Source organism: Tachyglossus aculeatus, chromosome X2 (assembly GCF_015852505.1).
Source record: "Tachyglossus aculeatus isolate mTacAcu1 chromosome X2, mTacAcu1.pri, whole genome shotgun sequence".
Taxonomy (NCBI): Eukaryota; Metazoa; Chordata; class Mammalia; order Monotremata; family Tachyglossidae; genus Tachyglossus; species Tachyglossus aculeatus.
Window position 1 is genome coordinate 17,780,780 of NC_052100.1, and position 25,193 is coordinate 17,805,972.

Genomic DNA, 25,193 nt, shown 5'->3' on the forward strand with positions numbered 1-25,193 from the left:
GCAAAGGTGTAATTACTCCATTTCACGATGATCTAGTTCATGCCCCTTTGCCTTAGGTATCCCCTTTAAATTAGCAGAATGGTTCATTTGTTTGGATAATAGTGGAAAATAGGCAATTCAATATCTGGGTCATGGCTAGAGGAAGTTCTTTCTGACCTTTGTAAGAACTTAAAGAAAAACAAAACAACCCACCATCACCCACATACATGAAAATTAGGTAAAGGCTTCCGGAATAGATTAGATCCACTAAAGTCCTATTGGATCTTCAGATCTCAGGTTAGCTGGTATGTAGCTCTACTTCCTATATTTAGCCAGTCTTTTTATAAATTGCTACCTTTACACCCCAACTGGCAACCACATCCTGTGTTTTTTTAAGACTGCTTGACTTTTTTTCTACCTGGGTCCTCAAAATAGATTTGAAATTGGAAAAGTGGCTTCACTTTTATACATTTTTATCTTTTAAATGCTTAGTTAATTAAATCAGATGATGTCCTTTCCTCTAGTATCTTACACCTCCAAAAATGCTATGCTTTCAGTATGGAGAGACTGTGAATGACTTTGAAAAATGTTTTTGTGCTGTAAAAAATTGACTGTCACAGGACCAAATGCAAATGGATGGTAAAAGAGTATGTGAAGGAAATCATCATATACCTGTCCTTTTTTTTTTGGAGCCATTGTCATTTGGTATCAAAAACAGGGTGTCTAGTTCTCTGGTTTTATATCAGGCAGCCTGCTTCTCAGCTGGTCTGGCCCCCATCCAGTATGGATACGGCACTGGACTACTCCGGGATTTTTATATTCAGCAGCCAGCCTCCCTCCATCTAGGCTCCTGCTGTCCATTTCTACAGTCCGGAAGGGGTGTCTACCCCCATAGACCAGAGAGGGAAATGCAAGATGAGGGTGGTTAATGGCCCCCTCCCATCCCATTCTCCCACTTCAAATAATGCTTGAGGTTTGAGCGAACTTGGTGAACTTCCACAAGATGACATATGTGACATAATAATAATAATAATGGCATTAATTAAGCATTTACTACATGCAAAGCACTGTTCTAAGTGCTGGGGAGGTTACAAGGTGATCAGGTTGTCCCACGGGGGGCTCACAGTCTTAATCCCCATTTTATAGATGAGGTAATGGAGGCACAGAGCACTTTAGTGACTTACCCAAAGTCACACAGCTGACAATTGGAGGAGGTGGGATTTGAACCCATGACCTCTGACTCCAAAACCCGTGCTCTTTCCACTGAGCCACGCTGCATCATGTTAGGGTGCCTGGTGTGATGTCACTTATTTCCATATCTGGCATTCTCTAGTGCCATCAGTGGCAACCTTGATCCAATAGTAAACTTTTTCTAACAAATTCTTCAATCGAGTTGAGTTTTCTCCTATTCTGTGTTTCAGGGCCACAATTTGTCCTTCATATGAAGTTGATTCCCTCCACTTCTAGTCAGCACAATATACCAAACACCCAGAAGATCTGAAAGCAGTCAAGTAGGGTTTCTCATAGCCATGTAACGTTGATCTCACTGGTCTATAAAATGTTTTGTTGGGGGAAGGATGCTGATTACTTTTCTCCATGTTCACTGGGGAATGAACAAGAGTAAATGGGTTTAAATTAGAACAGGAGTGGTTCAGGCTGCTTATAAGGAAGGTCTGCCTGACTTTCTGAGTGGTAAACACTGGAAATTCAAGCTGGGGAGATTGTGGAATTGCCATCTCTGGAGATCTTTAAGGACAGAGTACATACCTGCCTGTCCTGGCACGCTTAAGTCAGTCACCTGCCTGGAGATGAGGGGCTTTACAGGTCTGTTATTTATGATTCCACAGTTCTATGAGGGTTGTGCGAGGTTAGTTGAAAAAACTAATGCCCTTTCCTCTAGGAACTTAAATGTATTAAAATGTTTATTTTGAACTTATCAGACTAAATATTTTAATGAACTTGATTATCCAGGATGGATTAAAATTCCCACTGAGAGGAACTAGCTCGCACATTAGTTCTTCAGCACTGTGGCCAAGTCTGCACAGATTAAATGCATTTCAAGAGGATTTTTTTTTTCATTTTATAACCTGACTCCGCATAACGTAAATCTACATTTTGGCATCAGTCATTCATTCTTGGGGAGAGCACCTTAGATCCAAGGAATGTGTCGAGCCACACACCACTAGTCCTATGTGACCCTCTCCTCCAACCCCCTCTACCTCTTGCCATCCTGGCTTGGGTGCCCCTACCATCATTATACCTATATGATCGTTAGACTACATGACAAGTCCTTGCAGTTTTGACCAGTGGTTCCTTCCCAAGATGAGTTAAAGAATACCCCAGTCTTCTGTTTGAAATAGTAATGATAATAGAAATAATAATACTTGTGGTATTTGTTTAGCTCTTACTATGTATCAAGCACAGTACCAAGCTCTGGGATAGATACAAGATAATCAGGCCCCACATGGGGCTCATAGCCTAGTGAGGAGAACAGGCATTGAATCCCCATTTTGCAGATGAGGGAACTAAGGCACAGAGAAGCTAAGTGACTTGCTGAAGGTCACACAGCAGACATGTGGCAGAGCCAGGATTAGAACCCAGGTCCTCTGACTCCTGGGCCTGTGCTCTTTCCACTAGGCCAGGCCGAGTAACAGCTGAACATCCAAGTCCCTAAATAATGATGATATTTGCTAAGCACTGTTCTAAGCGCTGGAAAATCCCCATATCTCACCACAGAATCAGTATTTATGCATTAATTTATTCTATAAAGGTATTCTCTTGTACTTAGAACTATCCTGTTCAAACATAAGTGAATGTTTTTAATATTAATAGCTTTGACAAATAAGAATCCAAAAGAAGCACCTGAGACACTCTTTTCCTAAATCCATCACCCTCATTTAACTCTCTTTGTTAAAGTCAGATTGTTATTGTATCAGCGCACTAAGCAAAGCACCATAGGGATTCTTGGAACCAGAAATCCTGGGGATTGGGGAGGTCTTGAGTGAGATCACTAGAGTAGAACCCAACAGCTGCCAGCTTCTGTTTGCTTCTTCCTCCTGACAAAGGGTAGGTTACCACATAAGCAATTGTCCTTTTGGGTCAGATCAATCACTGAAAAGATCTGTGGATGTTGAAAAGGAATTTTATTATCACTTAGTTCTAAATGGTGGCTATTGTGGTGCCAGGTGGGAAAAAAAATGGATTTTTTGACTTCTGATCCTTCAAAACACATAGTTAAGTTTTTTGTGAAGGAACTGGGCCCCTGAGTTCTTTTAGCACAGAAGACACATCCTCCTCATCATCATCATCATAATAATTGTGGAATTTGTTAAGTGCTTATTATGTACCCGACAGCATGTATATACATATCTGTAATTTGTATTAATGTCTGTCTCCTCCTCTATACTTTAAAGTCAGTGTGACCAGGGAGCATGTCTACCAACTCTGTTATAACACACTCTCAAGTGTACAGTTCTCTGCACACAGTAAGCTCTCAATAAATACGATTGCTTGATTGCCATCAACACCCTTATCTGTTTCCCCACCACTTGACTTCCGCTTCTTCAGTGAATTCTACACATAGATTCCTGTATCATCTTTTGTTTATACCAATTAGAATACATCCTCGAAAGTCAGTAGCTCCACATTGCTTCTCACAAAACCTGACAAGCAACCCTGCAACAAAGGTTCACCTGGACACACATTAGTCATATCCATAACACGTATGTACGCATCTTAAATTTATTTATTATAAATTTTGTATTTATTCATATTAATGTCTGTCTCCCCCTCTAGACTGTAAGCTCATTATGGGTTGCTAATTCCATTGTATTGTACTCTCCCAAGTGCTTAGAACATTGCTTTGCACATATTAAGTACTCAATAAATACAATTCATTGATTAATATCAGCCACACTTGTTCACATTGAGAAAAATCTCACCAGCAGCAGGATTATCTTTGACCCTGAAGGACCTCTCCATCAATATCCATCTTTCAGTCTATCATCTACAAATGTGGGTATTTCTACTTGTATGCTTTCTATATGTGAATTCGTACCTTCTTGTCTTTCCCATTCAATCATACTCCTCACAGACAGCAATAACGTATATTAATGCTGCATGCTCCCCCAATTGTCTTGTCACAATGCTTTGCATAGCTGGCAATAATGATTCATTCATTCAATCATATTTATTGAGCGCTTACTGTGTGCAGAGCACTGTACTAAGCACTTGGGAAGTACAAGTTGGCAACATATAGAGACGGTCCCTACCCAACAGCGGGCTCACAGTCTAGAAGGGGGAGACAGACAACAAAACAAAACATATTAACAAAATAAAATAAATGGAATAAATATGTACGAATAAAATAAGTAAATAGAGTAATAAATACGTACAAACATATATACATATATACAGGTGCTGTTGGGAGGGGAAGGAGGTAAGGCGGGAGGATGGGGAGGGGGAGAGGTGAAGAGGAAGGAGGGGGGATGATGATGAGAAGCATTGTGACCTAGTGGATAGAGCATGGGCCTGGGAGTTAGAGGACTTGGGTTCTAATCCCAGCTCTGCCACTTTTCTTCTGTGTGATTTTAGGCAAGTCACGTAACTTCTCTGTGCCTGTTTCCTCATTTGTGAAATGGGGCTTAAATTCCCATTCTTCTTCACTCTTAGATTGTGATCCCCATGTGCGACAAGGAGTATGTTTGATCTGATTGTATTGGATCTATCCTAGTGTTTAGTACAGTACTTGTCAATCAAGCAATCAGTAAGTATTTAAGTAAGGAATGGTTGAAATGCTTAGTACAGTGCCTGACACATAGCGCTTAACAAATACCATAATAATAATTATTATTATTGTAACATTTGTACCAGTGTGGCAGTGGCAGAGAGGAAGGCATGGATCAGTGAAATACATTGAAGGAAGAATGCACAGAATTTAGAAGCTGTGTATTACAATAATTATTCTTCAGGGACCAGATCTCTTTATTGGGATTGGGAGTTCAAGAAGATTAATCCAAGCACTTATCCTATCCCTCCCTTGAATGTTGTATCAGCCTTCTTGCTGAACTCCCTGCCTCCTCTCTCTCCCCACTTCAATCCATACTTCACTTGGGTGCCCCAATTATTTTTCCATAAAACTGTTCAGTCCATGTTCCCCATTCCTCAAGAACCTCCAGTGGTTGCCCATCCCTCTCTGCATCAAACAGAAACTCCTTTTCATAGGCTTTAAAGCACTCAATTCATTCATTCAATCATATTTATTGAGCACTTACCGTGTGCAAAGCACAGTACTAAGAGCTTGGGAGAGTACAATACAACAACAGACAGACACATTCCTGCCCAAAACAAGCTCGCAGTCTCAATCACCTTGGCCCCTCCATCCTCACCTTGCATGGCATAGTGGCTAGAGCACAGGCCTGGGAGTTAGAAGGTCATGGGTTCTAATCCCAGCTCCGCCACTTGTCTGCTGTGTGACCTTGGGTATGTCACTTAACTTCTCTGTGCCTCAGTTCCCTCATCTGTAAAATGGGGATTAAGATTGTGAGCCCCGTGAGGGACAGGAACTGTGTCCAATCGATTATCTTGTATCTATCCCAGCACTTAGAACAGTGGCTGGCACATAGTAAGTGCTTAACAAATACCATAGTTATTATTATTATTACTGCAATCCCAGCCCACACACTTCACTTCTGTAACACTGATCTTCTCACTGTACCTCAGTCTTGTCTATCTTGCCGTCCTCTCGCCCACGTCCTGCCTCTGACCTGGAATGCTCTCCCTCTTCATATCTGACACACAATTACTCTCCCACCTTCAAAGTCTTATTGAAGGCACACCTCCTCCAAGAAACCTTCCCTGACAAAGCCCCACTTTCCTCTTCTCCCACTCCCTTCTGCGTCGCCCTGACTTGCTCCCTTTATCCATCCCCTGCGCCCGCCTCACAGCACTTATATACATATCCATAATTTTATTTATTCATATTAATGTCTATCTCCCCCTCTAGATTGTGAGTTCATTGTGGGGAGGTTTGTGTCTATTATTGCATTGTATTCTCCCAAGCACTTATGCAGTGCTCTGCGCACAGTAAGTATTCAATAAATATGATTGATTGAATGATTACACAGTTGCACAAGAGGACCCTGCGACAGGGGAGTGATTTGTGTAAGAGGTGTTCGATTGGCCTACAAATTTGTCTGGATGTCCTATCAATTCTACCCAAGGTGAAGGGGTTGAACTACAGTCCAACCTGGTGCCAGTTTTGTCGAGTTTTTGAATAAAAAGAAAACTAACACGAGGATTCTCAGTTGATCTTCTCCGCCCTCCTCGTGGGGACATAGGCCTCGGGCAGCACAAACCCTTCTGAGCTTTCCCCGCCCCACTAGGGGAGGCTGGCCCAGCCTGGGAAAATGAGGTAGAAAAGTGGAAGACAACACATTTTCCTGCTTCCCCCTCCCCCACCACCACCCTCACTGCAGCCGCCACTCAGGGGCCTGGGAAAATGAACCGGCACTGTGGAGGAAAATGCATTTTTCTGCTTCCCTCACTCTGGAGCCTAAGAAAATGAGCAGGGAGAGTGGAGGAAAGCATTTGCTTCTTACCTGCTTCCCCCACTTCCAGAGCCTGGGAAAATGATCCAGGACAGAGGAGGATAATGCACGGGCAGTTGGCCTGGGCTTTTCCTTCCCTACCTTCACGGAAATTTCCGCCTCCCTCTTCTCCAGCACCACCCCCTGCTCTTCAGCTCAGGCGACCTAGTAATTCAAACCACAAAATCATCAGTCATTAACCATTTAAAAAGCAGGGTATTTTCAGACCATCTTGAAGAATTTCACCTGAATAACCTTTCTCAGAGCAAAATATTCCAACCTGTTGTGGAGCCCTTGCTGTTTCCTCTATGGAACGGGTGACATCCAGGGCTCCTTAATGCTCAACAGGCTTTCCTTCTTACCAAGAACTTCTTTTTGAGCCACATAATACAGGTCTTGGAGAAGACAAAATTTATACAGTAGATGTTTGATGCTGATGCTGATGATGGTATTTGTTAAGTGCTTACTATGTGCGAAGCACTGTTCTAAGAGCTGGGGGGATACAAGGTGATCAGGTTGTCCCACTTAGGGCTCACAGTCTTAATCCCCATTTTACAGATGAAGTAACTGAGGCACAGAGAAGTTAAGTGACTTGTCCAAGGTCACATAGCTGACAAGTGGCAGAGCTGGGATTCGAACCCATGACCTCTGACTCCCAACCCCGGGCTCTTTCCACTGAGCCATGCTGCTTTGAGCTGGTGGAGCTGTCACTAGCCCAGTGACTTTTATCTTTCTGAGGAAATAAGGGTGTCTACATTTGTGTGGTTTGGTCAATTTGTGGCGGCATGGAGTTTACATGAGAAAGTCTCTAATCTATACCTCAAGGCATTCTTTTAATAGGTATCTCTGTCTTCAGTTTTTCCAGTGCAAACTGGAATAAATTATCTGCTTTAGCCTATCAATCTATCTAGATAGATGTGTGGGTGAGAGAGAGAAGCAGTATTGCTTAGTGGAAAGAGCAAAGGCCTGGCAGTCAAAGGACTTGGGTTCTAATCCTGGATCTGCCACTTTCTCAATGTGAGACCTTGGGCAAGTTACTTAACTTCTCTGTGTCTCGGTTTTATCAGTTGTAAAATGGGGATTAAATACCTGTTCTCTTTCCCCTTTAGACCATGAGGCCCAGTCTATGTCAGACCTAATTGCCTGTTGTCAAGTACAGTTCTTGACCCATAGTAAGTGCTTAACGAATATCACAATTATCAGTACGTGTAAGGTTCCAGGTATTTAGGTCATTTGGTCTGTCCAATTTGGTACTAAAAAGAAGGTATTTTGAGTTGTGCTTTTGGAGATTTAAAAAAAAAATATATTTTACCAAAATGAGAGTAGTCTCCAGGTCCACTTGAATAGTAGCCTCAGACTGAAGTTACTGAATAATAATAATGATAATTATAATAATTATGGAATTATTATGTGCATCCTATTTGCCAGGCACTGTACTGAGCACTGGGGTAGGTTTGAGTAATTGGGTTGGACACCATCCCTGTCCCACAGGGGGCTCACAGTCTTAATCCTCATTTTACAGATGAGGTAACTGAGGCACAGAGAAGTTAAGTGACTTGCCCAGGGTCATACGGCTGACAAGTGGCAGAGCAGGGTACAGAATCCACGTCCTTCTGACTCCCATGCCCATGGTCTATCCACTAGCAGTATTTTCTGTAGCTTCACAAATGGCAGTTGTAGCGTGTATATCCACCTCAGGCTTCATTAAACTAATGATTATGATCCCCTATCATCTTTTTTTTTCCAGTGGCGGTAACAATACAAATGTTTGATTAGATATAAAGTAGTTAGTACTCATTCAGCTGTTTACCAAAGTTCTGTGCCATATTTTTGGTTGGAATTTATAGGGGTCATATGAACCTAACTATAGTTTATGGTATTTAAGTGCTCACTGTATGTCAACCAGTATTCTAAGTGCTGGGGTAAATACAAGTTAATCAGGTCAGGCACAATCACAATCAGGTCAGGCAAGTGAGGAGGTTGTGGTGCAGATTTATTGTTACCTCAGTGGATTGTTGTGAATTTCCACCCCAAGATGTGCAGAGGTACTGCTCTGCATGCACTGTCCTTAACCTGTTCCTGACCCACTCATTGCTCCTCTTCGTTATCACTGAAACCTTGTTCTCCCAAGATGCTCTCACTAAAGGGGGCCTCATCTTCACCCACTCCCCCAGACTTACTGGGAAAGGAGGAGGTGTTGGCTTCCTTCTTGTGCCCCAGTGCCACTTTCTCACCATTCCACCTCCCCCATCCCTTTCTTTCTCTTCCTTTGAAGCCCATATTATCCCCCTCTACAACCCACTCCAGATTCTAGTAACAGGCATCTACCACCCCCCAGGCCCCACCTCCAACTTTTTGAACCATTTTGATCCCTTTCTCACATTCCTTCTCTCTTTCTCCATCCCTACATTGATCCTTGGGTACTTCAATCCTTTCGCTGCCTGTTTTCTATCACTACTCGACTCCACTCATATCCTGCTCCATCCCAGCTCGCCCACTCACCAACTTGGACACACACTCGGTCTCATCATCTCTAGCTACTGCACAATCTCTACCCTCACCAATTCTGAACTCCCTTTATCTGACCACAACCTGCCTTCTCTCATACCGCTTCCCCGCAAATCTGTGTTCTTCTCCTACAGAGACCTCCAATCTTTTGACCCCATCCAATTTTCTCAAGCCATCATGCCCTATTCAGCCTCCATCCCCACGCTACCTTCCCTTGATGACCAAACTGATGCTCTCAACACCACCCTCTCTATTGAACTCCCCTATCCCTTCATTGATCTCATACCACTAACCCATAGTCCTGAATCACCTTCAGAGTCTGCTTCCTTCATTTTTGTGCATGAAACACAGATTGCTGCTGGCGGAAATCTAGATATCAGACCAACCTCATCCATTTCAAATTTATGCTTAATGTGCTTTACCTCTGCCCGACAAAATTATTTCTCCATGTCCATTGCCCTCAGATGTTATTCCAGTTGTTTAACTCCCTTCTCACCCCTCCCCGCCCCCCCCCCCCAACCCACCCATCTCTTGCCCCTACTGACTTGGCCAACTACTTTATTGAGAAAATTGAAACTATCAGGTTCATTCATTCATTCAGTTGTATTTATTGGGTGCTTACTGTGTGCAGAGTACTGTACTAAGTGCTTGGGAAGTACAAATTGGCAACATATAGAGACGGTCCCTACCCAACAACAGGTTCACAGACTAGAAGGGGGAGACAGACAACAAAACAAAACATGTGGACAGGTGTCAAGACATCAGAATAAATAGAAATAAAGCTAGATGCACATCATTAACAAAATAAATAGAATAGTATATATGTACAAGTAAAATAAATAGAGTAATAAATCTGTACAAACATATATACAGGTGCTGTGGGGAGGGGAAGGAGGTAGGGCGGGGGGATGGGGATGAGGAGAGGAAGCAGGGGGCTCAGTCTGGGAAGGCCTCCTGGAGGAGGTGAGTTCTCAGTAGGGCTTTGAAGGGAGGAAGAGAGCTAGCTTGGCGGATGTGCGGAGGGAGGGCATTCCAGGCCAGGGAGAGGACGTGGGCTGGGGGTCAACGGCGGGACAGTCGAGAACGAGGAAATCAGATGTGATTTCCCTTTCCTAAAATCTCTCCTGCCTCTTCCCAGTCCCTTGCTCTTAATGCTCATTCATTCATTCATTCATTCAATAGTATTTATTGAGTGCTTACTGTGTGCAAAGCACTGTACTAAGCATTTGGGAGAGTACAATATAACAACAGACACATTCCCTGCCCACATGAGCTCACAGTCTAGAGGGGGAGACAAGCGGCGTGGTTCAATGGAAAGAGCACGGGCTTGGGAGTCAGAGGTCATGGGTTCTAATTCCGACTCTGCCGCTTGTCAGCTGTATGACTTTGGGCAAATCACTTAACTTTTCTGTGCCTCAGTAACCTCATCTGTAAAATGCGGATTAAGACTGTGAGCCCCACATGGGACAACCTGATCACCTTTTATCCTCCCCAGCTCTTAGCACAGTGCTTGGCACATAGTAAGTGCTTAATAAATGCCATTATTATTATTATAAATAAATAAATTACAAATACATACAGATATATACATATGTGCTATGGGGATGGGAGGGAGGATGAATGAAGGGAGCTAGTCAGGGTGACGCAGAAGGGAGTGGAAGAAGAGGAGAGGAGGGCTTAGTCAAGGAAGGCCTCTTGGAGGAGATGTGCCTTCAATAAGGCTTTGAAGAGGGGGAGAGCAATTATCTGTGTGATATAAGGAGGGAGGACATTTCAGGCCAGAGGTAGGATGTGGGCTAGAAGTTGGCAGCGAGATAGACGAGATCAAGGTACAGTGAGAAAGTTAGTATTAGAGGAATGAACTGTGTGGGCTGGGTTGTGGTAGGAGAGTAGCGAGGTATGGGGGACAAGGTGATTAAGTGCTTTAAAGCCACTTGTGAGGAGTTTTTGTTTGATACGGAGGTGGATGAGCAACTGGAGTTTCTTGAGGAGTGGGGAAACATGGTCTGAACGTTTCTGAAGGAAAATGATCAGGGCAGCAGAATGGAGTATGGACTGGAGTGGGGAGAGACAGGAGACTGGGAGGTCAGCAAAGAGACTGATAAAATAATCACAGCAGGATGGGATAAGTGCTTGCATTAATGTGGTAGCAGTTTGGATGGAGAGAAAGGGGAGGATTTTAGCGATGTTGTGAAGGCAGAACTTACAGGATTTAGTGATGGCTCGAATATGTGGGTTGAACAAGAATGAGGAGGCAAGGATAATACCAAGGTTATGGGCTTGTAATACAGGAAGGATGGTGTAGCCATCAACAGTGATGGGAAAGTGAGCAGGAAAAGAGGGTTTGGGTGAGAAGATAGGTTTTAGCCATATTAAGTTTTTGAGGTGACGGGAAGACAACCATGCTCCTTCTTCATCTCTCCCCTCCTTTCCATCAGTATCTCAAGGAGATCTCTTGCCTTTTCTCAAACCCACCCCTTCCACCTGTGTATCGATCCTATCCCTTCAAAACACTTGCACCCTCCCTTCTTCCCTCCCCAGCACAAGCTTGGGAGTCAGAGGTCATGGGTTCCAATCCTGGCTCTTCCAGTTATTAGCTTTGTGACTTCGGGCAAGTCACTTAACTTCTCTGTGCCTCAGTTATCTAATGTGTAAAATGGGGATTAAGACTGTGAGCCCCACGGGGGACAAGCTGATTACCTTGTATCTACCCTAGTGCTTAGAACAGTGCTTGTCACATATTAAGTGCTCAACAAATACCATTATTATTATTCAATTGTTCAATCTCCAATGGCTTCGTTTCCACTGCTTTTAAACATGTCCCTATCTCCCCTATCCTAAAAAAAAATCCCTCTCCCTTGACCCCACAGCTCCCTCAAAGGCTCAGTGAAAAGAGCACGGGCTTTGGAGTCAGAGGTCATGGGTTCAAATCCCGGCTCCGCCAACTGTCAGCTGTGTGACTTTGGGCAAGTCACTTAACTTCTCTGTGCCTCAGTTACCTTATCTGTAAAATGGGGATTAAAACTGTGAGCCCTCCATAGGACAACCTGATCACCTTGTAACCTCCCCAGTGCTTAGAACAGTGCTTTGCACATAGTAAGTGCTTAACAAATACCATCATGATCATCACCCCATCTCCCTCCTACCATTACTCTCCAAACTCTTTGAGTGAGTTGTCTATATACACTGTCTCAAATTCCTCTTCATCAATTGGATTCCCTCCAGTCTGGCTTTCTGTTATCTTAACTCCACACTATATTTCCCAGCTTCCTCTCCCTCCTGTACTGTCTTTGCATTTGGATCTGTAACCTTTGGGTATTTGACATTCACCCCAGCCCTACCTCAGCCCTACAGCATTTATGTACATATCCGTAAATTGTTTATATTAATGTCTGTCTCCCCCTCTAAACTGAAAGCTAAATTTGGTCAGGGAATGTATTTATCAACTCTCTTGTATTGAACACCCTCCCTCCTCAAATCCTACAGACAGTTACTCTCCCCCCTTCAAAGCCTTATTGAAAAAACATCTCCTCCAAGAGGCCTTCCCATTCCTCTTCTCTTACTCCTTCTGTGTCACCCTGACTTGCTCCCTTTGTTCCTGTCCCCCGCCCCCAGCCCCGCAGCACTTATGTACATATCTGTAATTATTTATTTATATTAATGTCTGGCTCCTGTCTAGACTCTGAGGTCATTGTGGGCAGGGAATGTATTTGTTTATTGTTGTATTGTACTCTCCCAAGCACTTAGTGTAGTGTTCCGCACTCAGTAAATGCTCAATAAATACGATTGAATAAATGAATGAATGAATGAAAAGTGCTTAGTACAGTGCTCTGCATACAGTAAGCTCTCAATAAATGCCATTGATGATGATGATGATGATGCTAGTGAGCCATGAGACAAGTGGTTAATTCCAAGGAACCCAAAGTTCTTCATAGCTCTCCTGCAGAAGTTAGGAACATTGCTTGGGCCTGAAATCACTTCATCAGTTCAATCAATCAACTGTTTTATTGAGCTCTTACTGTGTGTGGAGCACTGAACTAAGTGCTTGGAAGAGTACAGTATAACAGAGTTGATAGATATGTTCTCTGCCCACAACAGCTTATAGTCTAGAGTCCAAACTATTACTTATTTTCACTTTTCTCTGACTATTCTTCCCCTCTTGACTGTGCCCATCCACTCTTACTATCCCTTGTACCATTAGCACAGAACAGAAACAGCTGCCCATAATACTCATAGGTCACTGAGGAATAGGAACAAACAGGCAGTGTGTTCCATTCCCTATAGACTATAGCTTCCTGACTTCTGTAGATTTACCCCCTGATTCCTTTTTTTTTTTCCCTGCTTTGATTTCTTTCTGGGTACAGGCACGTGATTCCTTGCTAATTTGCATGGCTGTAACATGGTTTATGGCTTTGTGGGCAGGGAATGTGTCTGTTTATTGTTATATCGTTCTCTCCCAAGCACTTATTACAGTGCTCTGCACACAGTAAGCGCTCAATAAATATGATTGATTGACTGACTGACTGACATTAAGAAAATTTACCACCACCAAGAAAACCACATGTATGGTGATGGCCACACTGATCCAAACGTCCTTCTTTCAGGATGATCAAGACGTTTTCTTTGATGTATTTAATTATTTCCTCTCTTTTGTCCCAAGAACCATTTTGAGTGTTTAGCTATTCATCCCTTTGGGGTTCATTTTTTCATTCCTCCCTACCCCCCCACCCCCATCAGTTTATGTCGAAGACTGCTGCAGGTCAGAAAAGCTTTCCAGCCTCCAGAAACTGTGATCAGTTAGTCTCTATTAATCTCTTTGATTTGCTTGACTCCCTTTCTCCAGCAGTTAAATCGGGACTTTGAATTTTCTTGGAGCTTTTTTGTTTTGTTTTGTTCTACTTGTTTAGAGCCTTTCAACCCCAAGAAGAGCCAATATGCCTCTTGTCACCAGGGATAAATTTGTGTTGACCACATCTGTGGTTGGCCTGTTACTTCTCTTTCTACACTTAGCAGCTTGATTATTTCTCTGTGGTTTGTGGTGGACTAACAGTTTTTGACCTCGGAACTTTTATTGGCCTAGACAGGAGAGTTTGTTTTGAATGGCTGACATCCTTAAGGTCTTTTGTATCACCTGAGTCACTCTGCTTTTCTCTTTCCTCGATGCCTTTTTGTTTCTGCACCTCTGCCAACCCCATGGACGTATTGATCTTCTCTGCATGTATTTTTTTGAAATTTCTTTTGCAGAAACGATAGTGCCAGAAAGCTGCACTTTTCTCCATCCCTAGATTACTAAGCCTCAGAATTTCTGTCCCATTGACCAGGGACAGTTGTGATATTGCTTTATTACAACTCCATTTCAGTACAACTAACAGCTGTTTTCCATCTTATTTTGAGGGGTTTTATTCATATTTTTAGATGAACATTTTTAAATGTTGATTGATTCAATAATTTATAATGGAAGACTGAATTCCTCCTGTAGACATTAAGCTCTTGTGGGCAGTGAACATGTCTACCAACTTTGTATTGTACTCTCCCAAGATTTTAGTATGGTGCTCAGCACTTAGTAAACTCTTAATAAATACACATTGATTGATTGATTGATGTATGTTCTTAGCCATGATTTTTGTGCCTGTTGACATGATCCAAAACAACTACAGTAGTACATTCTACAATTAGGTGTATAGTTACCTCCTTAGCCATTGTGTGATGCCTACATTTTTCAGCGAGAAAGATTTCCATCAGTATATATCAAGGCGAATTTTTATTGCTGGTCATCCTACTCACAGACATCTCTTCAGAAGCTTTGCCTTAATCGTACGTTAGATGAAGTTGAATTGGTATAGCTTAGACTCGAATAATATGGGGTTGCTGTGAAACTCCTTTCATATCCTAGATTGAATTTGCAGTTCAGGTGTTTGAGTATTCGTGGATCTGTCGCATCAAACTTTAGTGAGGGGAAACTGTGATGGTTTTTCATGATCAATTTATCCAACTTATTCTTGGACTTGCTGTGAAAACAGTAGTGTAGTAATATTTATTGACTGCCACTCAGTGTAGTCCACTGTACTAGGTGCTTAAGGGCGGAATGAACAAGTGACATGTTCCCTGACCCCAATGAGCTTTTACTCTAATGGGGAGATGGATATAAACATATTTACAACTAGAGTAATCCAAAGTAAATAATTGAATAGACCACTGAGTAAACATATGTCGACGAGTGCTGAGAATGGGTATAAATAAATTCAGAAATAAGTCAGCTAAGGATTTTATACTGCTTTGCTGGGGAAATTTTCAGTTTTGCAACCTGGGTGTACTAAAATGTTAGTTATCAATTATTCCTCTTCAACTTTTGTCATATGGTAGAGTTATCTTGAGTTCCAATTTTAAATGATGCATATAGTTTTCTGCCATACGCACTCTGACATTACGTGTGAATGTGATGAACACTAGGATTACATGGGACTATATCATACTAAATGAATTTTAGAATGGCCTGATGATAAGCCGCGTGGCCAAGTGGAAAGGGTAGGGCCTGGGAGTCAGAGGACCTGGATTGTAATTCCAGCCCTGCCAATAGGACAAGTCACTTAGCTTGGTTGTGCCTCAGTTTCCTCAACTGTAAAATGGAGGTTAAATGCCTGTTCTCCCTGCAACAGAAACTGTGAGCCCCAAGTAGGATGGGGACTGTGTCTAACCTGATTAACTCGTATCTACCCCAGGGCTTTATTGAACAGGGCTTGACACATAAGTGCTTAACAAATAATGAAAAATAATAATGATGATGATGCATACCCTGTCTCAGGATTGGGAACTGTTGTGGTATTAGAGGTGGCAGTGATGGCACTTCTCATGAAGTCCCTGGTTTCCCAGGGTGTCTGACTCCAGGAAGTCAAAGTGGTTTTATTTCCTGGTGTTATTGCTGCCCTTGTAGCCTTCCCTAACCCTGCCACCACTTGGCTATCCCTGACCCATATACAAGCCCCAGTAAGCCAGGGTTTCCTGCCCCGCCTGCTGCCGTGCTGCAGCTGGGACTGTCCCCCGGTAAGTATTTGCCCCATGCACTGCAGAATTGGTCATGCAAATGCATTTTATATATCGGTCTTAGATCTATGGAAAAATATGTTTTAGGTTTTAAAAATTATTTTCTCCTCATGTAAACAGGTTTTTCTTCAGACTTTCATCAGTTGCATGGTCATTCTCTCAAGTTCAGCAACTCACTCTCTCATATTGCACTTCTGAAATATGGTTAATTCTAACCTTAGGAGGAAGTACGTTATACGATGTCTATGCTCAAAAAATGCACCCGAGAGAGCTGTTTGGGGGCTTGCTCAGAAAGCCGACGAGGGAAGAGGCATCATTAGCTTCCTCTTTGAAAACAGACAGCTATATGTAAAAGATACATAGAAACATCTATGTACAAAATTCTGGCTGTGTGGGTCATCAGGCTCAAAGCTAGGGCCAGAATCAATCAATCAATGGTATTTTTTGAGCCCTATGTGCAGACACGTTCTTTGCTTACAATCTAGAGGGGGAGACAGACGTTAATATAAATAAATAAATTACCAATATGTACCTAAGTGCCGTGGGGCTGAAGGAGGGGCAAATAAAGTGTGCAAATCCAAGTGCAAAGGTGACGCAGAAGGGAGTGGAGAAGAGGAAATGAGGACTTGGAAAAGAAGAATCCTCACCCATCTAAAATTGCTGCTGCCATAATAAAAAAATGATGGTATTTGTTAAGCCCTTATTATGTGCCAAGCACTGTTCTAAGCGCTGGGCATACTGTCAAGCAAGATTTCTTGTCAACAAGGGTAATGGGGCTAGCTAAGTGACTTCTCTTCAGAAATAGACATGAGGGCCGAACCCCCAAAGAACTATCCATGACAAATCCTTACTTTTCAAATTCAATATTCCTAGACTCCGACCCCATCTTCATCGGACGTTCTCTAGGGCACCTCAGCTCAATCGATAGTATTTATTGAGCGCTTCCTGTGTGCAGAGCACTACTAAATGCTTGAGAGAAAGCATAGTTTGTAGATATGATCCCTGCCCCCTATAATCTTGCAATGTAGAGGGGAAAACAGACATTAAAATAAATTAAAAATAGGGAAAGAAGCAAAGTATAAGCCTATATAAGTAAATGTGGTGGAGGTAGGGTGTGATTCAAAATGATTAGGGGGTATAAAATGATAAGGGAGGGGGGAATAGGGTTGGAAAATGAGAGGCTAGTCAAGGAAAGCTTCTTGGAGAAAATGTAGCTGGGGGGTCTGTCAGATGTGAAAGGGGAGGGAGTTCCAGAGAGGAGGGAGGGCGCGAGCAAGGAGTTGACAGCAAGATGAGATTGAGGCATGGTAAGTAGGTATTTTCCCTCTCAGGTAAAAAGATGATAAATCTTAATGATTTCTGTGTAATTGATTGGATAAAGCGCTATAGTAAAGTGGGAAACTGTTTAGCATTTATTTTCCTTTAATAAGATTATTGGAAGGATCTGAATTTTGAAATTGTGCACAGTGCATAAATATTGTTCTGGTAAGGAATGCCAGTGCCTCATTCAAAAGACAGTGCCTTTGAATGAGGAAATAAACGCAAAGGAGGTTAAGTGCAGGATGGAAATAGGGAATGAGGTAAACAAGAACAGTATGACTGTCCGAATATTGGTGTACACTTAACTGATCCCAGTGGTGAGAAGATCCAGACTCTGGCCTTCCAGAAGCTTGCATTTTAATGTGTTATCAAGTGCTCACCCCCCTCCAAAATTTTCACCAGCTAGCATTCATAGAAATAGAGTCCTTGTTTCTTAAAAAAAAGACAACTGAGGACCGACTGATCCAATGGATGACTCTGATTCATTGCATCATATTGTATGCCATTATTTAGGAGATACACTTTACACCATATTTCTTAAATGTTCCTTTCAGACTATCCCGAAAGTCTTCCCTGACGAATAGATTGTGATCGTTTGGGTGTATGCACGCATGTCTATGTTTTAAAATTCCGTGTTTTTAATAAGTATTTTTCACAGTTAATATGACCCCAAACTCTAATTTCAAAATTGAATTGATAGTTTATGAAAAACTAGTGCATAGATATTATTTTCATAAAATTTTCCTTAAAATCATTTATGAAATAGTTTCGGCTTTATATAGCCCATTTCCCTCGTGTCCATCACCAACCCCCAGCCCCTCTTATTTATCTTCTATAGTATCTTCCCCAATGCTTAGTGCCATAATTTTCAGACAATAGGCCCTCAATGAATACCCCTGATGAATAAAGTAACTTCCTGAGTACAAATCTCATTTCAAAATGTATATGAAAATTGTTAAATGATACCAGTAAACAAAAACATATTATTTTCCCTTTCCTCTTTCTCCATCTGCCCACCTTGCCAAGACTCATACTTTCTTGATACTTATTCAGTCAATCAATCAATCAGTCAGTGGTATTTATTGAGTGCTTGCTGTGTGCAGAGCACTGTATTAAGCACTTGAGAGAGTACAATACAACCGAGTTGGTAGACATGCTCTCTGCCCACCAGGAGTCAATCTACTGTGATTTTCTTTTTGATAAACAGTATCCAGTGAATAGAGAAAAAAACAATGAGCCACCTGCATCCTATTAAAACGTCTCATTTCCACTCACAGAGTGTAACTATGAAGATATGAGAGCTACTCTCAGGTCCAAGAATAATCAAACCAATTTCCTGTAAACACTAAATCTTACAAACCCTGCTAATCTGAAGAATAAAAATTCCCATTGTGTCTTGTAACTGAGACATGTAACTTAAAAGGGCAATTCCCCACCATCTGTCAGAAAGAACCTGTTTTGTCCTTCTTGATGGTGAAGCTGAGGGTGCCTAAAATCTTGGCAGGGAGCCAATAGAATTGTAGTTGGACTATTTTACAATCAAAAAACTAGGTGAATATTCATGATCTGGCCAATCCAATTAATTAATCAATCAATGGTATTTATTGAACACTTATGTGCAGAATGCTGTACTAAGTGCTTGGGAGAGTCCCATATGGTAGAGTCGGTAGACACATTCCCTGCCCACAAGGAGTATACAGTCTAGAGGGGGAGATAGGCATTAAAATAAATTATGGATCTTTACAGAAGTGCTGTTTTGCTGAGGTGGGGTTAATATCAAGTGCTTAAAGCATACGGATTCAAGTGCATAGACAACACAGATAGAGAGCGAGCAAGAGATGTGAGGGATTAGTCAGTGAAAACTTCTTTTAGGAGGCTTTTGAAGGTGAGGAGAGTGGTGGTCTGTTGAATATGAAGGGGGAAGAAGTTCCAGGTCAGAGGCTGGATGGGGGCAAGAGTTTGGCTGCAAGATAAACGAGATCAAAGTATGTTGAGGAGGTTGGCATTAGAGGCAGGAATCAGCGAGATAACATAGGAGGGAGAGAGCTGATTGAGCACCTTAATGCCCCAAGCATTCATTCATTCATTCATTCAATTGTATTTATTGTATGCTTACTATGTGCAGAGCACTGTACTAAGCACTTGGAAAGTACAATTCAGCAACAAATAGAGACAATCCCTGCCCACAGTGGGCTCACAGTCTAGAAGGGGGGGAGACAGACATCTAAATAAGTAAACAGGCATCAGTACCGACATTATAAGTAAATAGAATTATAGATATATACACATCATTAATAAAAATAAATAGAATCAGTCCATGCAATGTAGATGATACTCCGTTGGGTGTGACTTTTATAGTAGTTTTTGGTTAAGGATAGATTGCTATTATTCTGATTGTTCTGTTACCCCTCCTATTTGCCATTGACATTATAACCACATTGACATTGAATAATAATGATGGTATTTGTTAAACGCTTACTACGTGCCAAGCACTGAAGTGAGAGGAAGTTCCAGGCAGGGGGAAGGGTGTGAGCAAGAGATCAGCGGCAGGACAGATGGGAACAAGGACATTGAATGGCTTAGTTTTGACAAGAGTCAAGTGTGATCTGGTGGCCATTGGGAGAAGAGAGTGAATAAGTAGGAAGGAAATTGCTGATTGAGTGCCCTGAAGGCGATGGTCAGAAGATTCTGCTCGTTGTAGAGAGGAATGGGCACCCATTGGAGGTGTTTGAGGAGTAGAGAGTCATATGCTGATAAACATCTTAGAAAAATGATCTGGTTACCAGTATGAGGTATGAACAGAAAAGGGGAGAGGATGGAGACAGGGAGATCAACAAGGAGAAACAGTGTGGCCTAGTGGATAGAGCACCAGCCTGGGAGTCAGAAGGACCTGGGTTCTAATGCCAGTTCTGCCACTTGTCTGTTGAGAGACCTTGGGGAAGTCATTTCACTTCTCTGTGCCTCAGTTACCTCACCTGTAAAATGAGTATTAAGACCGTGAGCCTCATGTGGGACAAGGACTATGATTTGCTTGTATCTACCCCAGCACTTAGTATATTGCCTGGCAGATAGTAAGCACTTAACAAATGCCACTATTATTATAATTATTCTTATTATTAGTCAGGTAGTAGTAATGGCATTTATTATTTGCTTACTGTGTGCAGAGCACTATACTCAATCACTGGGGAAAGAATACAGAGGTTAAAAGCACCTGGTCCTTGAAGGGCTCACCGTCGGAAAATAATGGAGGTGGTCTAGTGGAAAGAGCACAGGAGTCAGAGGACCTAGACGGTCACTAGACCGGAAGCTTGTTGTGGGCTGAGAGCATGTGAGCCAACTCTGCTTTATTGTACTCTCCCAAGAGCTTAGTATAGTGCTCTGTGCAAAGAAAGTGCTCAATAAATGCCAATGATGATGACGACAACCTGGGTTCTAATTCCACCTCTGCCCTTACCTCCTGTGTGACCTTGTCAAGTTACTTAACTTCTCTGTGCCTCGGGTTCCCCTGCTTATCAATGGTATTTATTGAACACTTATCATGTGCAGAGCACTGTATTGAGCATTTGGGAGAGTACAATAGAATTGGTAGCCATCTTCTCTGCCCACAACGAGCTCACACCTTCTGTAAAATGGGGATTCAATATCTGTTCTCTCCGCTACCTAGACTGTGAGCTCCATATGGGAAAGTGTCTGACCTGATTATCATGTATCTACCCACTGCTTAGTACAGTGCTTGGCACATTGTAAGCACTTCACAAATTCAGTAATTATCACTACTGTTATTAAGGTAACAGATACCTAGGGAACAAAGAAGCACAAAACAATAGAAAAGACGATGTATACAGCAAGAGGGATTGTGGGTAGAGGAGGAGTGTTTCAGACTCTTTGCAACTCAGAGTCCAACAGGCCCAACCACGGCCACCATCAAAGCAGCAGGCAAAAGTTTCCCAGCGTACTCCAAGTTGTGAATGCTCCACGCTGCTGCTGCTCCTCACCCTCCCGGCTGGAGCAAAAAGGGTTGATGGGAATCCTATTTGTGTGGATATGGCTCTCTGTCCCATGTGGCTGGCTACAGCGGTCCATTGTAATAGGGCCTCATGCTATTGCTGCTCCATCACCCTCCTGGGTCAAAGTCAAGTGCCTGGACCTTCACGTTGGCCATTTGGATGAAGAGAAAAAGGCGGATCGTAGAAATGTCATCTAGGAATAGCTGATGGGATTTGGCTACTGACTGAATATGGGGGTTGAAAGAGAAGAGGCATTGAGAATAATGCCAAGTCGTGGGCTCTAGAGATAAGGAGGGTGGTGGGATTGTCAACCTTGATAGGAAACTGAGGTGGAGGAGAAGATTTGAGAGAAGATGAGGAGTTCAGTTTGGAATTCGTTATGTTTGAAGTGTCTATGTAGAGATGCTCCAGAGTAAACTCATTCTCTAGACTGTAAACTCGTTGTGGGTGGGGAATTCACTGTTTATTGTTGTATTGTGCTTTCCCAATTAAGGAAGAGATACGAGTTTGCACACATGGAGGGAGATTGTGGGTAGCTATTCCTCTGCATAGAGTTGGTACTTGAAGCCACAAAAAGCTGGCCTTCTAATGGGGGAGACCAACATGGCAACGTTTTCCAAATAGAGTAATCAGAGTAAATAATTGACTGTATAATGCAATATATGTGTGTGAACATATACTCAAACATATAATCATGGGCTGAGGAGTGGTGTAAATAAATATTCAAGTGCTAGAGGTGGCTGTTGGGTTGAAACAATTCAGGGTGGTGGATGAGCAGTTCCGATTACTGCATCTTAAGAAGGACATGATTTAGCTGGAGAATGTAGAGCGAGTGTATATATGTATATGTATATATGTATATACATATACATATATGTATATATGTTTGTATGTATTTATTACTCTATTTTATTTGTACATATTTATTCTGTTTATTTTATTTTGTTAAAATGTTTTGTTTTGTTGTCTGTCTCCCCCTTCTAGACTGTGAGCCCACTGTTGGGTAGGGACCGTCTCTATATGTTGCCAACTTGTACTTCCCAAGCACTTAGTACAATGCTCTGCACACAGTAAGCACTCAATAAATACAATTGAATTGAACTGAATTGAATTGAGTGTTTGGAGAAGCTTCTGCATGTTAATGGTGATATCAATACAGAAATTTTGGTACCTGGACATTCAAAACTATATGTAATGGGAAAACCCTCCCAACTCTTAGATCCATTTGTCTGAGACCTTACCTGTTAAGCAGCAAATGCAAGGTTTACTTTTCTGCCAAATGTAGTTATTAAAGAGTTTTACAGACTTCCATTACAAAGTGAAAGCCTAACCAATTAAATGTCTGATAAATTTTAGAAAACATATTGTTATTTTGTTTATTTCACCAGAAACAAATATTCCCCTTCCCTCTCTCTGGCAACCCCACCATGACTATAAGCCTTCTCAAGAAATCCAGGATACCTGGGTCAGGACTATCTCAGTTGAATGAATCTATTTGTAAAAGACCTGATTTTCTCTGCTTTAATTTTTTGATTTGCTTTTTATAACTATGGGAAAAACACACTTAAGGGAAAAAGTATATCTTAAGAATGCTAATGGCCTATAGAATGAGTCCATGAAAGCCACAAATGAGAAATAAGTTCAATGTATTTAAGATTTCTGAACCACACACACACACACACATGCACATATAAGAGATCCTTCATTTTAGATGTTGCTATTGCTGACCCTATCTATTTATGTGGGAATGGCTGTAAAGAACAATATGTCTACACTTTAATTCTTTACATTTTAATTCTTTAATTCTACACTTAAGACTAGATCTTTGCAGCATTCATGTTTTGTCCATATAAAGCCTATCACTGTTTTTGAGCCCCTCTCAGGGTCGCACCTGGAGAGTTTCCAGTACTCTACCAGTCTCGGCTACGGGAGGGAGAGTCAAGCAAAGGCCTACCGATTCCATTCCTAGCTTGGACAGTGACTAAGGAGTGGAAGGCAATCTGCTTCAAGTCAAAACACCCATGCTGCGCAGCAGTGGCATGGGAGAGAATCGAGGGTGGAGACCAAGTTTACTGCGCAGAAGGCGGCAATGGTAAACCACTTCTGGATTTTTACCAAGAAAACTCTATGGATCTGCTACCGGAATGATTGCAGATGCAGAGCAGGGCATTCTGGGAGAGATGTATCCATGGTGTCGCTATGGGTCGGAAATGACTCGATGGCATAAGACAGGCAAGACTATTTTTGAGCCTGCCTCTTCGTATACTCAAGTTCATGAAGCCTTTGCTCAAGGAGAATAACCCATCTCATGATTGCCACCCACCAGCCTGGTCTATCTGTTGTAGTGATCTCCCAACAGTCCACTGTTATATAACGGGTTTCTGAAAGGTGGACAGACCCAGCAGGAATCCTGAAAAATAACCGGCCAACATAATAATAAATGATAATGATGACATTTATTCAGCACTTACTATGTGAACCCATGACCTCTGACTCCAAAGCCTGTGCTCTTTCCACTGAGCCACGCTGTGATGTCCACAGTGAGGTCATAAGTTCAAATCCCAGCTCTGCCAATTGTCAGCTGTGTGACTTTGGGCAAGTCACTTAACTTCTGGGCCTCAGTTACCTCATCTGTAAAATGGGGATTAAGACTGTGAGCCCCCCGTGAGACAACCTGATCACCTTGTATCCTCCCCAGCGCTTAGAACAGTGCTTTGCACATAGTAAGCACTTAATAAATGCTAACATTATTATTATTATTATTACCAAGAAAACTGCCTTCCAGATCATGGTGTTCTGGCATAGCAATGACTCTACGTGGTGGTCATTTCAGCTGTAAATGGGTCTTACGTATTAAAAATAACCTTTGCGTGCACTTCGTATCATGCTGCATCCCTGTCCTATTACACTCTGGGCCCCAAAGGGAACCTGACTGGCAGAGGCAAGAGAGTACAAATCATATTGGGTAAACCCTTAGCACTAAAATAAATTCCTCTGTGCAGGTTCTTGGTCCTGAAGTCTCAGGAATGAGGCTTATCCATCCTTCTTGACATGAGACTCCATCGTACTCCATCGTTTGTTTGGGAAAAGCTTCACTATGTCTTTTTCATTTCTTTTGCTCTCCTGGTTTGCACTTGCCCCTTTCAGTTCACCCTGCAACAGTTGCTTAGGTATCCTCCTGTTGTCCATTCTCCTCATGTGTCCCGCCCAGTGAAGCTGTATTGCCGTGAGCGTTGTCTTAGGGCTAATGGGCTGACTGTGTTCCATGACCTCATTGTTGGTAATCCTGTCCTGTCATGTGTGTAGGTGACGCTAGTGAAACTGATTAAGAGGCTGGAAGTGTCTTATGTAGTAAGTCTAGGTCTCTCAGCCCCATAGAAGATGGGACACCACAAAAGCCTTTTAGATCTATCCACCTAATAGGATGCTTAATGCCCCATTGCTGTTGTCTTGTGGTTTTCCAAAGGCCATGTTGGCCTTTTTGAATGTTGTCTATCTTTTATCCCAGCATCATTGGACTGTGAGCTGTTCCAACAAGGGTGCTGTGATGTCGCTGCAGAGCCTCTTGCAGATGTTTTTGTTCTACAAGAGCCTAATCTTTACCTCTCTTGTCAGTTTGGGGGTGGGGAGGGGGTGGGGGAGGGGCCTCTTTTTTTGATATAGTGGCTGTATTGTCACAGTAAACCTAGAGTGTATGTCAAACATCCAGCATTCTGCTTCATGTATGACTGCTGTGATCCATGCATCCTTC

At 42.3% G+C, this 25,193-nt stretch overlaps 1 protein-coding gene and 1 non-coding gene across 2 annotated transcripts in view; both read left to right on the forward strand.

The window, feature by feature from the left end:
- WWOX (WW domain containing oxidoreductase) overlaps positions 1-25,193 on the forward strand; it is a 1,164,534-nt gene that overhangs the window by 721,901 nt on the left and 417,440 nt on the right. The window lies entirely within an intron of this gene.
- Positions 23,316-23,453, forward strand: LOC119949698. Its single transcript, XR_005457241.1, has one exon. It is a non-coding gene; the product is annotated as a small nucleolar RNA SNORA7 (small nucleolar RNA).